The sequence below is a fragment of the Ochotona curzoniae genome, unplaced genomic scaffold (assembly GCF_017591425.1).
Source record: "Ochotona curzoniae isolate NIBS_2020 unplaced genomic scaffold, NIBS_Ocur_1.0 contig_908, whole genome shotgun sequence".
NCBI lineage: Eukaryota > Metazoa > Chordata > Mammalia > Lagomorpha > Ochotonidae > Ochotona > Ochotona curzoniae.
Genome location: NW_024466607.1, coordinates 37140575 through 37152731, shown reverse-complemented (window position 1 = coordinate 37152731; position 12157 = coordinate 37140575). Strand labels below are relative to the sequence as shown.

The 12157-nt window shown below is 54.7% G+C and overlaps 1 protein-coding gene across 2 annotated transcripts in view; it reads left to right on the top strand.

The window, feature by feature from the left end:
• The first annotated feature begins 3254 nt into the window (after positions 1-3254).
• LDLRAD4 (low density lipoprotein receptor class A domain containing 4) overlaps positions 3255-12157 on the top strand; it is a 329039-nt gene continuing 320136 nt past the window's right edge. Inside the window, exon 1 of one of the 2 annotated variants that reach the window (XM_040994855.1) lies at positions 3255-3452. The gene's annotated coding sequence lies outside the window, so the exon portion shown is untranslated. Of the gene's footprint in view, positions 3453-3972; positions 4012-12157 lie in introns of those variants that run through there. The other variant, XM_040994853.1, reaches the window with a different exon arrangement.

The window sequence follows — 12157 nt, the reverse complement described above, 5'->3', positions numbered from 1 at the left end:
ACATGAAGCCCTGGGGCATAGCAACCACATCCAAACCATAGCACTGAGGTGTTCATCATTTCCTATGTGTCATTGCAAGAATTTTTCCTTTTTGAGAGCAGGCACTGTTTCTTGCCCTCGGAGACCACTGCAACGAGGCTGATCTTAAATCTCATGTCTGCTGTGATCTTAAATCTCATGTCAAAGGGAGAGGAGCCCGGTGGTGGCTCCTGGAGCAGAGGGGGCAGCAGGGGCCTGTGGAAGGCCAATGGACAAAGACACTCTTGTGTCTATGTCACAACAGATCCTGGGATGTCTCTAGTTCAGAGAACACACAGGCATTCTCACACAGAGGGCTGGGATGTGACACGCCGGGAAGTCATCCATGCACACGAGGCAGGCCCTGTCTGTCCATCCGTGGATCCTGGTCCTGAGTCACCATCTGGACTCAGGGTCTCAATCCCCATTGTCAATGTGCTCCACAGCACAAGTTTATCCTCATTCTGCCCTGTGGGGTTCTGGTGTAAATTCAGCTGTGGCTTTGGGATGGCTCATTTTGCACAGCATACATTTTATAGCACAACAGAAGGGTAGCCCCTGATTCCCATGGAGCTTCTGTTTGTTGGGACCCTCAGTTTTTTTTTTTTTAAGATTTATTTATTTATTGGTAAGTCAGATACACAGAGAGGAGGAAAGACAGAGAGGAAGATCTTCCGTCCGATGATTTACTCCCCAAGTGAGCGCAATGGCCAATGCTATGCTGACCCGAAGCCAGGAGCCAGGAACTTCTTCCGGGTATCCCATATGGGTGCAAGTCCCAAGGCTTTGGGCCATCCTCGACTGCTTTCCCGGGCCACAGGCAGGGAGCTGGATGGGAAGTGGAGCTGCCAGGATTAGAGCTGGTGCCCATATGGGATCCCGGGCGTGTTCACGCCACCGGGCCTATGATTTTTTTTTTTTAAACATTGTTAATGTTTGCCTTTTTTGGTTGTATCTCCTTAAACAATTACCTGGCAGCTTTCCCTGGACTAACTGTGGTGACACTAAATAAAGTGTGATGGATGCACAGTGAAAAACAACTTCCCAAACCTTGAAGACAGTCCCAGTTGATTTTCACCTGACGTAGTACTGTTGTACCTCGCTTCTGGGTATTACTTATCCATCCCAACTCAAGTTGTCATTCCTTGTATAAAAGTTCCTTAAGTTTTTGGGGAGTGTCAGTCCCTGTTATGTGTGTGTGGGGAGAGGGTGTCTAGAAATGCTCCCCTAAAGTAGGCCAAGTACCCCGCTCACCTCAGCTTTATTTTGGGCCCTGGATCTTCTTCTGCAGGTTGGTAACAGAATGATGCTGGCTCATCATTGTGTCACTCTTACAGACAGCAGGCATACAATGGAGCTTTAAAAAGCCCATGGAAGGGCCCAGTGCGGTAGTGGCTAAAGACCTTGCCTTGCACGTGCCGGGATCCCATATGGGCGCCGGTTCTAATCCCGGCAGCCCCGCTTCCCATCCAGCTTCCTGCTTGTGACCTGGGAAAGCAGTCGAGGATGGCCCAAAGTCCTGGGACCCTGCACCTGCATGGGAGACCCGGAAGAAGTTCCTGGCTACTTGGGGAGTGAATCAGCAGATGGAAGCTCTTTCTCTCGGTTTCTCCTCCTCTGTGTAGATCTGACTTTCCAATAAAAATAAATAAATATTTCTAAAAAAAAAAGTTCACGGGAAAATGGAATTAAAAGACATGTTTTAGCTCAAAAATTGAAATCTGTGCAGGTTTTTTTTCATAAAATACATTATTCATGAAATGTTTGAAGGCCCCTAGTGTACCTAAGTATCTTCAACTCTCCCAATGATGTAATGTGTGTGTGTGTGTGTGTGTGTGTGTTTGGGGGTGGACAGCAGAAACGGGAATCAACACAGAGAGGAGATATTGGAATACCCGCTGATGGGATCCTCCACGGTTGAATCTCAGCAATGGGAACAAATCAGCAGTTACTAGTTAAGTAAAAACCAACAAAAACATGCTCGGACCAAGCACTTGGCAGTTAAGTTACGATTTTGCAGTGTTCACCCCGCAGCCATACTCCAAGTCCCTACCTGTTCCTTGGGACCAGCAGTAGACGCCGCTGGTTGTGGCAAGGTCAAGTTGCACTACACAGGATATCAGAGCTGCGGTAGGTAGGTGGCAGTGTGGTCTGCTGGTTCAACTCCCAGCTCCGTAGCCGCCAGAAATTGCTAAGCCCTTCCCTGTCTGTGGGGACAGATGTCTCAACCGGCGGGGGCTTTTCTCCATCTTACAGAGGAGAAAAGTTGAGGCTCCCACCTTTATGGGGAGGATGAACCACGACAAGCGCTCCAGGCAGGTCTCTCAGCAAAGAGTTACTCCGTGTTCCCTGCGAGCGCTGATCAAATGCAACGCCCTTCATCACCGGTGGCTGAGAAACGCGGACCCAAGCGCCCACCGGGCTGACACACTAGTCATAGCTGTCCGGAGTACTTTCTCTGATGTGATGGGAGGACGGACTGCGTAACTTTTGGGGAAGGAGGCTGAGAGAAGGGGAGAACTTGGTGCTGCTTTGATTAGTTGCACCTCTGTTGAATGTGAAACTATGTCTCTCGGAGGGAGTGCAGGAGGTTTCATGGCGGCAGAGGTAACTCATTTGAGCGACTGTAACGAAAACTGGGTTAAAATCGTCACAGACTGGGGAGCCGGCCCCCCCTCCGCCTGGCCTGGAGTTCCCAGGGCGGCCGGCGGCGGCGCGCGTCCCGCCAGGCCCAGCCTGCGCAGCCGGGGTCCGCAGCCCCAGCCGCCGCCGCCACCGCATCCTCTCCAAGCTCCCGCATCCTCTCCAAGCTCCCGGCGCGTGGCGGGCCAGGAGCGCCGGGACCCCCACCCCGTCTCCGCCGCGCCAGGGGGGACCCCGCCTCCGCGGCCTGGCCGCGCGCCGGGGCGGCGTGGGGAGGAGGAGGGGAGAGACTGGAGGAGTTGGCGACAGACGCAGCCTCGGCGCGCACGGTTCCGGCTGCAGACAGACGGCGGCGGGCGGCGGCTAGCTTCCCCCCCACTCTCTCACACACACACACACACACACACACACACACACACACACCCACGGCCGCAGCACGGCTCCCACGCGCTCCTCCTCCAGGTCACGGACCCGGCCCGGCACGCCCCACGTGGAGCCCAGGCCGAGCGCGGGGAGGTGTCCCCCCTGCGAGCCGGGGAACAGTCGCCACCACCGCCAGCCGCCCAGACAGCCCTGCGAGTCCCTGGGAAAGTGCAAGGGGCGGGGAGCGCGGGGGAGGCGCGCGGGTGTCAGGTCCCTGGCTCTTAAAGAGCCCGGTGCGCCGTGCTCCCCGCCAGCCGGCCCGCGCCCCCCCACTCCCCCACGCCACATCCCGTGTCCCCCTGCCCCTCTCGCTGACCCGCAAGCCGCACTGCGGGTCCTCCCCGCCCCGCTCGGAGCAGCGGCCGCAGGTGAGTGCCGACCCGGTCGGCTGGCCGCGGTGGCGGCTGAGCCAAGTTCACCGCCGTTCACCGCCCGGGCGTCAGTGGTAGCCAAGGGGGCGGGGGGACGCGGGGGGAGTGGGCACTCCGGGGACGGGACGTCCGGGAGCCTGAGCCGTCTGTGGGGGGTCGGAGAGAACGACTGGCGCCGTGGGCTCTCCCAGTCCTGCGCCCCCCCACCCCGGAGACAAGGGCGCGAGGTTTGTGCCTGGGGTCTCGGGGTGGGCATGGCGGCTGCCCCCTGGGGCGCTGGCCTGGAGAGGGGGTGGGTGTGCTGCGCTGTAGCAGTCGCGTTGCTCCCCACGCACCCCCCTGCCCGTGTTCTATTCGCGGTGCCCTGAGCGCAGGCGTCCCGCAGTCTCAGGACTTTAATTTTGGGGGGCTAGAAGCCAAGGAAGGAACCCCAGAGGTTCCAGCCCCTGGAGGCAATTCCCCTGGACCCCCGCGCAGAAAAGGGACAGGAGGTCGGCGGGAAAGAAGATCCCGCAAGACCTGGCTGAGAGCGGAGAGCGCGGCTGGGGCGCGCCCTGTGAGTACCCAAGCGGCTCTCCGTTGGCTCTGTGGAGGCTTATTTCTTCTCAAGGGCGGCGGCGGGGAGGGCATTTGCCTGTTTTTTAAACTTTTTTTTTTTTCATTTACAAAAGGAGGAGGCCAGAAGTCTTGGGATGTGGGGAGGGGTGGGGGGTGGGGTGCCGCTGGAGAAGGGGCTCCCCGAAGCTCCCTGGGGTTACCGGCAGATCAGGACCCCAGGGGACTCCTCCGGGAGCTGGGAGGCTCAGTAGCTGCTGCTAGCGGGTTCAGGAATGAGGCCAGTGGCAGCGGCCACAGAACTGGCATAATTTCTGTTTTTCCTCAGAGAATCTTTTAGTTAGGTAGCACTGGATGATTTTTTTTTTAAATGTGTTTGGCTTTTTCCTCTGCCCCATCCCTCCCCTACCCCTTGTCAGCGTTTTGCGTCACGTGTGGTTCAGTGCCACCTTGTCTGCGGTGGGAGACGTTGATTGAAGCCCTCCTGTGTGCCAGCCGGGCGTGTGGGCTGCAGCCGCGAGGTTAGCTGCCGAGATCACGTTGGTCCCAGGAGCTGCTGGCGCTAAGTTAGCAGCAGCGGAGGAGACTACACAGGGTACGCAGCGCCTGGCTCTTCAAACCAGGGTTCTGTGGCTGGGCATGGAGTTTGGCGCCTTCCCCATAGAGCCAGCACCGGGAAACTTCCCTTTAAAAAAAAATGGTCCTTTCTGCCGGCTTGGCTGGCCAAGAAGGGGCATTCTGTCTGTGTCTGCCATGGAGCCTGGGCACCGGGTATTAAATTACAGGGGAAGGCTCTGTGAAGTCGGCCTGGAGAACCTACGGCTGGCGGCATGAAGTCACGTGTGCCCTCTGTATCCCTGGGTTCGCTCTTCCTCCATCGTAAACTGTTTACTGTCAACCTGCCCTCGTTTTGCGTACAGTTCTCTCGGATCTCGTTTCGTGTGGAGAGGAGGAGCGCTGTGTCGGGTCTGAGTCATGGCAGCGGATCGGAATGTTACCATGTACACTTCCTGAGTTATAAGATGTGGTTCGTGATGAGCCCCCTGAAATGGCATTTGATGGCCCCTACAAAGGCAGCGCGTTTGAAAATGGGGGCGGCGTTGGTGGTGCTGGGGGGGGGGCTCCTCATGATCTTTGCAAGCTTAATTCTTTTAAGAGCTTTGCTTGCCTGTTGACATTGAACACACTGTTAGGAATTAGGACTGAGACTGTAAATGCCACCGAGGGATTTGCTGTAATGGAACTGTAGCCACCCTGGCTCCCTTGTTTTCAAAGCCCTCTCTAATTCCTTCACATCCCGCTGTTGCCCTCGGGAAAAGTCTGCCCTCCCTGGACGGGGTTCTAGCTGGGCTTGGTGTGCGTTTACCTTGGAGAAGACTGCCCAGCAGGTCCTCCTGGGGGCTCGCGTTGCATGACCACAATCCTGCCGTGGAAACCAGCCAGTACCAGCTGCTTATTAAGGGATTTTGTGCCAATTTGTTGGCACATCATTTGAGATACAACAATCCTCATTCCCCTCCCCCGCACCCAAGTGTGCGTGTGTGTATATATATATATTCATGTATATATATACACACACGCAAATATTTATTTTCCCTTAACTGCCAGCAGCGTTCTAAGAATAGTTGTCTTACCTAGTGTGCCGGGAGAAAGGACCTGTTTGCATAGGTGTTTAGTTTGGGACTGTGCTATAGCCCTGGTTGACTTAGCAGCTTGACAGAGGTAGTCTGGCCTGCTCCTGGGATGCAAATCTGGGGTGCTAGATAGAGGGGCAGCTTTCCAGGCTGTCATGGGGACGTGGAGAGAGGAGAATGACTTTCTGCTCCTTGGGGGGGGGTCATGTCTGGCTGGTCCCCCCACCCCGACCTCCACAAAAAAACAAGAGACCCCTGGGCTCTCTGGCTCTTGTGTGTTTCCCGGCCTGGGAGGCACCAGGGCCGTGTGCCAGAGGTGTGTCCTCTGGGTCAGCAGGTCAACCCGGAGACGCCTGAGGACCCTGGTCGTGGGTCCTTTGTCACACCCGGTCTGGTTGCACATCCCGCAGGCACTTCTAATCTTCCTTCTGGATGTGAGCCTGGGTGGTGGTGGGGGGGTTGTCTCTGCCACACCTGTCCTTCTGAGTGCAGAGAGAACCAAGAAACCCAAGAAGCGATCCAACGAACGCTGTCAAGGAAGAGCACACCATCTTAACCTGGAAACAATTTTTGGAAACAGTGAACATCATTTATGCAGGCACATGGATATTAAAATGTGAGCCGTGACAGAGTTGCTGTGTAATCCTCCTCTGCGTCTTCCTCTCTTTGTTCCTCTCCCCATCTCTTTTGCTGCCCTTTTTTTTAGGCCTCCGGAAAAAAAAAAAAAATCTCCTGGAAGCCGTTATTTTGTGTGTCAAAGTGACTTTCCGCCACCATGGGCCGTGTTAGTCTAGAATTACAGCTTGACCTATATTATGGGTGTATGTGGTAGGTGAATCTTGAGTTTAAAAAACAGGAAGGTAGGGCTTCTGCCTCCTGTTTGAGAATGTAGACCTGCCACTTAGGGAGGGGTGTGTGTGTGTGTGTGTGTGTGTGTGTGTGTGTGTGTGCGCGCTCCACTGTCAGGTAACTAAGCACCTGACAGTGACTAACTGACTAATGGCTGTAGACATATTGGGTTCAAATTTCCAATTAATGTTATTTTTTTTTTCTTCTGTCACAGGAGGACTTGAAAATAATGTCTCTGTTGTTTTGGGTCTCCATGCGATCTAAGTGTGGATTGCTTTTCTTTGAATTGCCACCAAAAATGGTCCTCTGGCCTTCTGAGCTGGTTATGTGTGTGTGTGTGTGTGGTGTGTGTGTGTGTGTGTGTGTGTGCGCGTTCTTTTCTTTCCACCAAGCTGGCTTTCCAGATAGGTCTTGGAAATTACGAAGAACATAGCTATAATTTCTCCCTTGATTGGCAGCTGAGAGCTTTCCTGGACAAAAATAAGACTAGCCCATGCCAAATGGTTGACTTTTCTAGAATAAAAACTCGAAAGGGTATGCAGAAAAGTCCTCTGGTTAATATATTGGCATTCCCAGAACCCACTAAAACTCCGGCAGGCTGCCAGACTCCACTTAATGAGGATGCAGAATGTCTGCCTCGGATCTCCACTAGTACAAGGGGGTGGGGGCTGCATGTCCACACCCTGTATTAATTTTTAATGACTGTACTTTTGTTTTGCAGATTTTTTTTTTTGCTCTGCATCCCCTCCCCCCCCGCTGACCCCCACAATGTCACTCCCTCCCCTCCCCCTCCCCCCCTGCACATTTATTTACTCATTTACTTGGTATTGGGAAAATGCTGGAAGTTTCAAGGTTAATAATCTCTCTGAGGGATCATTTCTATTTGCATGGGTTTTCTTTTCTTTTTTTTTTTTTTTTGGAAGATAGAAAACTGGAAAAGATGATGATTTTTTTCCTCCCCCCCTCAATGATGCTTTATTGTTTTCTGGGAAAAAAAAAAGAGTAGCATTGATGAAACTTTAAGTTTGTCAGACAGTTTTTATGACAGTGCAAGTCGGTGCTTGCCAAGCTCCAGACAGATTGTTAATGTTACATGACAGGGCTAAATAAGTTACCGCTGTCTGCAACACGGATGGGTGCGCTGCGGCCCCCGCGGCTGGCAGGGCCCCTGCGGCTGGCAGGGCCCCCGCGGCTGGCAGGGCTGGGCGCAGCTCACCCTGGGGCCTGCTGGATGTGCAGCTGTGACGAGGGCCTGTGCTTGCTGCCTGCGGTGCTGGGAGTTGAGAAGCGAAAAGGGTGTGTCTCGCTTGTATTTTTGGCTGCGCTGCAGGGCACAGAAACCCATGCAGCCGCTCTGTCCGTGCCTTTCGGTTTGTTTAGACCGCTTTGTCTCCTTGTCTGTACCCTCCCCTGTCCCTGGCCTCCCCTGACACACACACACACCCCACATCCTTCCCCTGCACCGGGGTTGTGGCTCCACCCTCCTCCCCGGGAGACCTCAGCTCTGTTCTCTGCTGCTCAGAGGCCTGACGAGTCTCAGAGCCAAGTTCCAGGCTGTTTACAGTTGTGTTGCTTCTGCAGGTGCAGACACCGAAGAACAAATGACCTGCCCCGGATAAGCGTGTGCTGCCGCAAGAGGGGGGCTGGGTGGCACTCCTTGGGCATAATGCACTTTCACTGTGGGCGATTTGGAGACTCAGCTGGCAGAGTGACAGGTGTAATGAACTTAATGGTCTTGCTCGAGTTGTCAGTGGACACACTGCTCAGGTTACAAAGCCACCTCCTATGAGGCCCCTGCCAAATGATCTGCTGTTCTCCTCGCAGACTGGACTTGGGGCCTGGAGTGCTCAAGTGACATTCAGGTCAGGAATGGGTGTGTGTGTGTGTGTGTGTGTGTGTGTGTGAGCAGCATGTGTGTGTCCCCTCATCTGCCTATTTCTAGATGGACTCTGAGTCTGTCTTCAGAGTTGGGCTCGGAAGAGAAAGAGACCCATCTCATCAGGTGCCCCAGGGAAGGTGTCTTCCACGGTGGGTGGGTACGCAAGGACTCCTGCTCTGGGCTTATTGTCCACTTCCTGTCTCTCCGGTGGCAGGGCGGCAAGCTTCCTGCTGAGCCAAGTGGGTTCCTGTACAAGGTTGCCCCTTAGTCTCCAGAAACAGGCCTAGGCAGCAGAGGCAGGGCCCCCCTCCTCGGCATGGGGGCTGAGCTGGGCACAGCCAGGCATTGGTCCTATTGTCTGGGGCCTCAAGCACCACAGCCCGTGCCTGGAGTGGGGTGGGAGTTCCATGGGGGAAGTCTCAGTGTGTCCCCAGGCAGGAGGCTGGACAGTGTCCAGCAAGAGGCAGCGTGGCTGTCTGAAGGGCTCCTTGACCTCTGGCCAGACCTGCCTCACTCAGGGCACTAGGTCAGAGAATAGGAACGGCAGTTCGACGGGACGGTCACAGAGCGTTGACTGTGTGCCAAGCTGTTAGCAGATTAATCCTGCCAGCGGCCCTGGATAGCAGGCTCTGCTGCTGGCCCCCCTCAGCCCCACCCCGGTGAAGCCTCACACAGGTGAGGCACCCAGTCCGTGCACCGCCGAAAAGTCACGCCACCCGTGTAAGCGAAGGGCGGCCTTGTGACCTGTTTAGTGTTGTCTTGAAGCTGCAGCAATACGAGACTGGACCTGGGTCAAAAATTCATTACTGGGGAACCCCCCCTCACCAGCTGGTGACATTTCCCTGTTCATCCCTGTGCAGGCCCCCACAGGATCCCAGCCAGCCTGCAAGCTCTGCCCTCTCCTCGCCCCTCCCCCTCCCCTCACCCATCCCCCTTCTCTTTGCCCCTCCCCTCACCCCTCCCCTCCCCTCCCCTCCCCTCCCCTCGCCCTTCCCTCTCTCCTCTCCCCTCCCCCTCCCCTCCCTCTCCCCCTCTCCTCGCTCCTCCCCTCCCCTCGCCCTTCCCTCTCTCCTCTCCCCTCCCCCTCCCCTCCCTCTCCCCCTCTCCTCGCTCCTCCCCTCCCCTCGCCCTTCCCTCTCTCCTCTCCCCTCCCCCTCCCCTCCCTCTCCCCCCTCCTTGCCCCTCCCCCTCCCTCCCCTCTCCTTTCCCCTCCCTCCTCGCCCTCCTTCTCCTCACCCCTCCCCCTCTCCTCGCCCCTCGCCCCTCTCCTCCCCCCTCCCCCTCGCTAGTCCACTGTCTGCTCTCCGCCTGTTGTGTTTGCCCGGAGAGACTCAGTCCTGAGGCTGTGTTGTTCTTGTTGCACCTGGAGTTCCTTGGAGCGGAGGTGCATCCAGCAGTCAGCATCCGCGTGTCTTAGGGTACATCTGCACCAGACGCCTGTACCAGTCGTCGTCCCACAGTGTCCTGGGGGGGACCTGCACTGGGCTGCCAGGCACGTGGGAAACCCTTCCACAGTCGTCCCTGCCTGCAGAAATGTCCAGCTCCTCTCACGACCTGCAGTGCCATGGTTACTGTTGCTCTTCAACTTCCACATTTGGGGAAAGATATGAAAAAAAGCAACCCCATGGGGAAAGATGTTCTCTGACCCCGTGGGAGGGGTGTCATAGAATAGTAAACCTCTCACACTGACGTGAACTTTTGTGATATTTTAGCCATGCTGGACAAACCAAATGTCCCAGTCTTAAAGTGAGTTCCTAATGCAGGAGCGTGATTGGATGCGTGGGATATGTTCCTGCCGTGCTCGCGGCAAACTTTTGTGGTCGCCCAGCAGTCAGAGAGCCTGCCACGGTTCCTGAGTCCCTGGTAGGGCTTCCTTCCGAGTTGCTTTGCTGTAAAGGCCTGGCCTGGGGTCCCACAGAGGGCCAGGGTTCCTGAGCCTCCCTGCTATCTGAGCCTCAGGCCATCCTGGCCAGGGTTGGGCCGGTTATGGTTACTGGGACCTCCGGGCCCTGCAGCTTCTTCGGCACCAGGAGCTGGGCCCGCCTGGGAGCAGTCACCCCCTCTGGGCCGCAGAAGGCATGAAGCTTTTGTCTCCCAGTGATGTGTTTGCTGAAGCTGATGGGAAAGCATGGAAAGAAGGAAGCAGAAATGCCTGAAATTACTTAGGAGTCCATAGTGTTGTTTTTTAAACAGGATTAATGACTGATTAACTATTACAACCGTGTACAGAATTTGTGTGCATTTTCAAAAACTTACCATTCTGTCATGAACAGTTTTATGTGATTTGAATGTTATCCAAAGATGCCTTCTTCTAGAAAAAGTTTATTTTGAAAGAGTTACAGAGAAGCGGGAGAGATGGAGACTGAGACACACAGCGTGCGCACGCACGCGCACACACACACACACACACACACACACACACACACACACACACACAACTTTTATCTACTGGCTCACCCCACCCCTCCCGAGCCCCCAAATGGCCACAGTGGCAGAACTGAAGCCAGGAACCAGGCGTCCTGTCTCTCATATGGCTGGCAGGAGGCTGAATGCATGGCCACTGTCCGTTACTTTTCTCAGGGCATTAGCAGGGGGCTGGAGTGGAAGTTGAGCAGCTGGGACCTGAATTTGTGCCCGTGTGAAATGTTGACATCACAGACTGTGGCTCGATTTGTATGCTGCATCCCACAGTGTTTTCTGCATTGGCGGGAAGTTGGAGTCAGGAGTTAAAGTTGGCAAATTCAAGGACTTCAGTGTGGAATCATGCAGTTTAACTACTGGGTCAAATGACTACCCACAGGGCCTGGCAGCGTGGCCTAGAGGCTAAAGTCCTCACCCTGAATGCGCTGGGATCCCATATGGGCACCGGTTCTAATCCCAGCAGCTCCACTTCCCATCCAGCTTCCTGCTTGTGGCCTGGGAAAGCAGTGGAGGACGGCCCAAAGCCTTGGGACCCTGCACCCGTGTGGGAGACCTGGAGGAAGTTCCTGGCTCCTGACTTTGCACGGGCTCTGCTCTGGCTGTTGTGGCCACTTGGGGAGTGAACCAGTGGATGGAGGATCTTCCTCTCTGTCTCTCCTTCTCTCTGTATGTCTGACTTTGCAATAAAAGTAAAGAAATATTTAAAAAATTTCTTCTTTTAGGGCAATGAAATTGTTACTAATTTTTTTGTGTGTGTCATTAATAGTACTTAACCGGGTGCAGCGAGTACTTTTATTTATTATAACAGAAAGTTGATGTATGTAAGAACTTTGGTTGTCCTCTTCAGTTATATCAGATTTGTTTTCTGAGTGGATGGGACGATTTACGCGCTGCCCTTGTCAATACTGAGCACTAGTACTATTTTAAGAATCTGCGCATTTACTTGAATGACAGGTTGCATGTCTAGAGGGACACACGTGCACACTCGTACATGTGAGCATTCTCTCTCTGTCACCCACACATATCGCGACACGGAGAGAGCTCTTCCATGCACTGACTCAGGTGGCTAACATGGATGGGGCCCATTCCAGATACTCTGATATGAGTAGCATCCCAAGGGGTGGTTTAGCCCAACTGGTCATCCCTGTGTCTGTCCGCTCGGCCTGTATGGGGGCCCTCGACGTCACAGTGGAGGAAGGAGCCCCGGGAGGGCCGTAGAATTAGTAGCTGGCTGACAGCTGCTCAGTCACTTCTGCTCATTATTAGCATACTTTTTTTTAAGATTTATTTTTTTTTGAAAGGCAGATATACAGAGAGGAGAGACAGAGAGGAAGATCTTTCATCCGATGATTCACTCCCCAAGT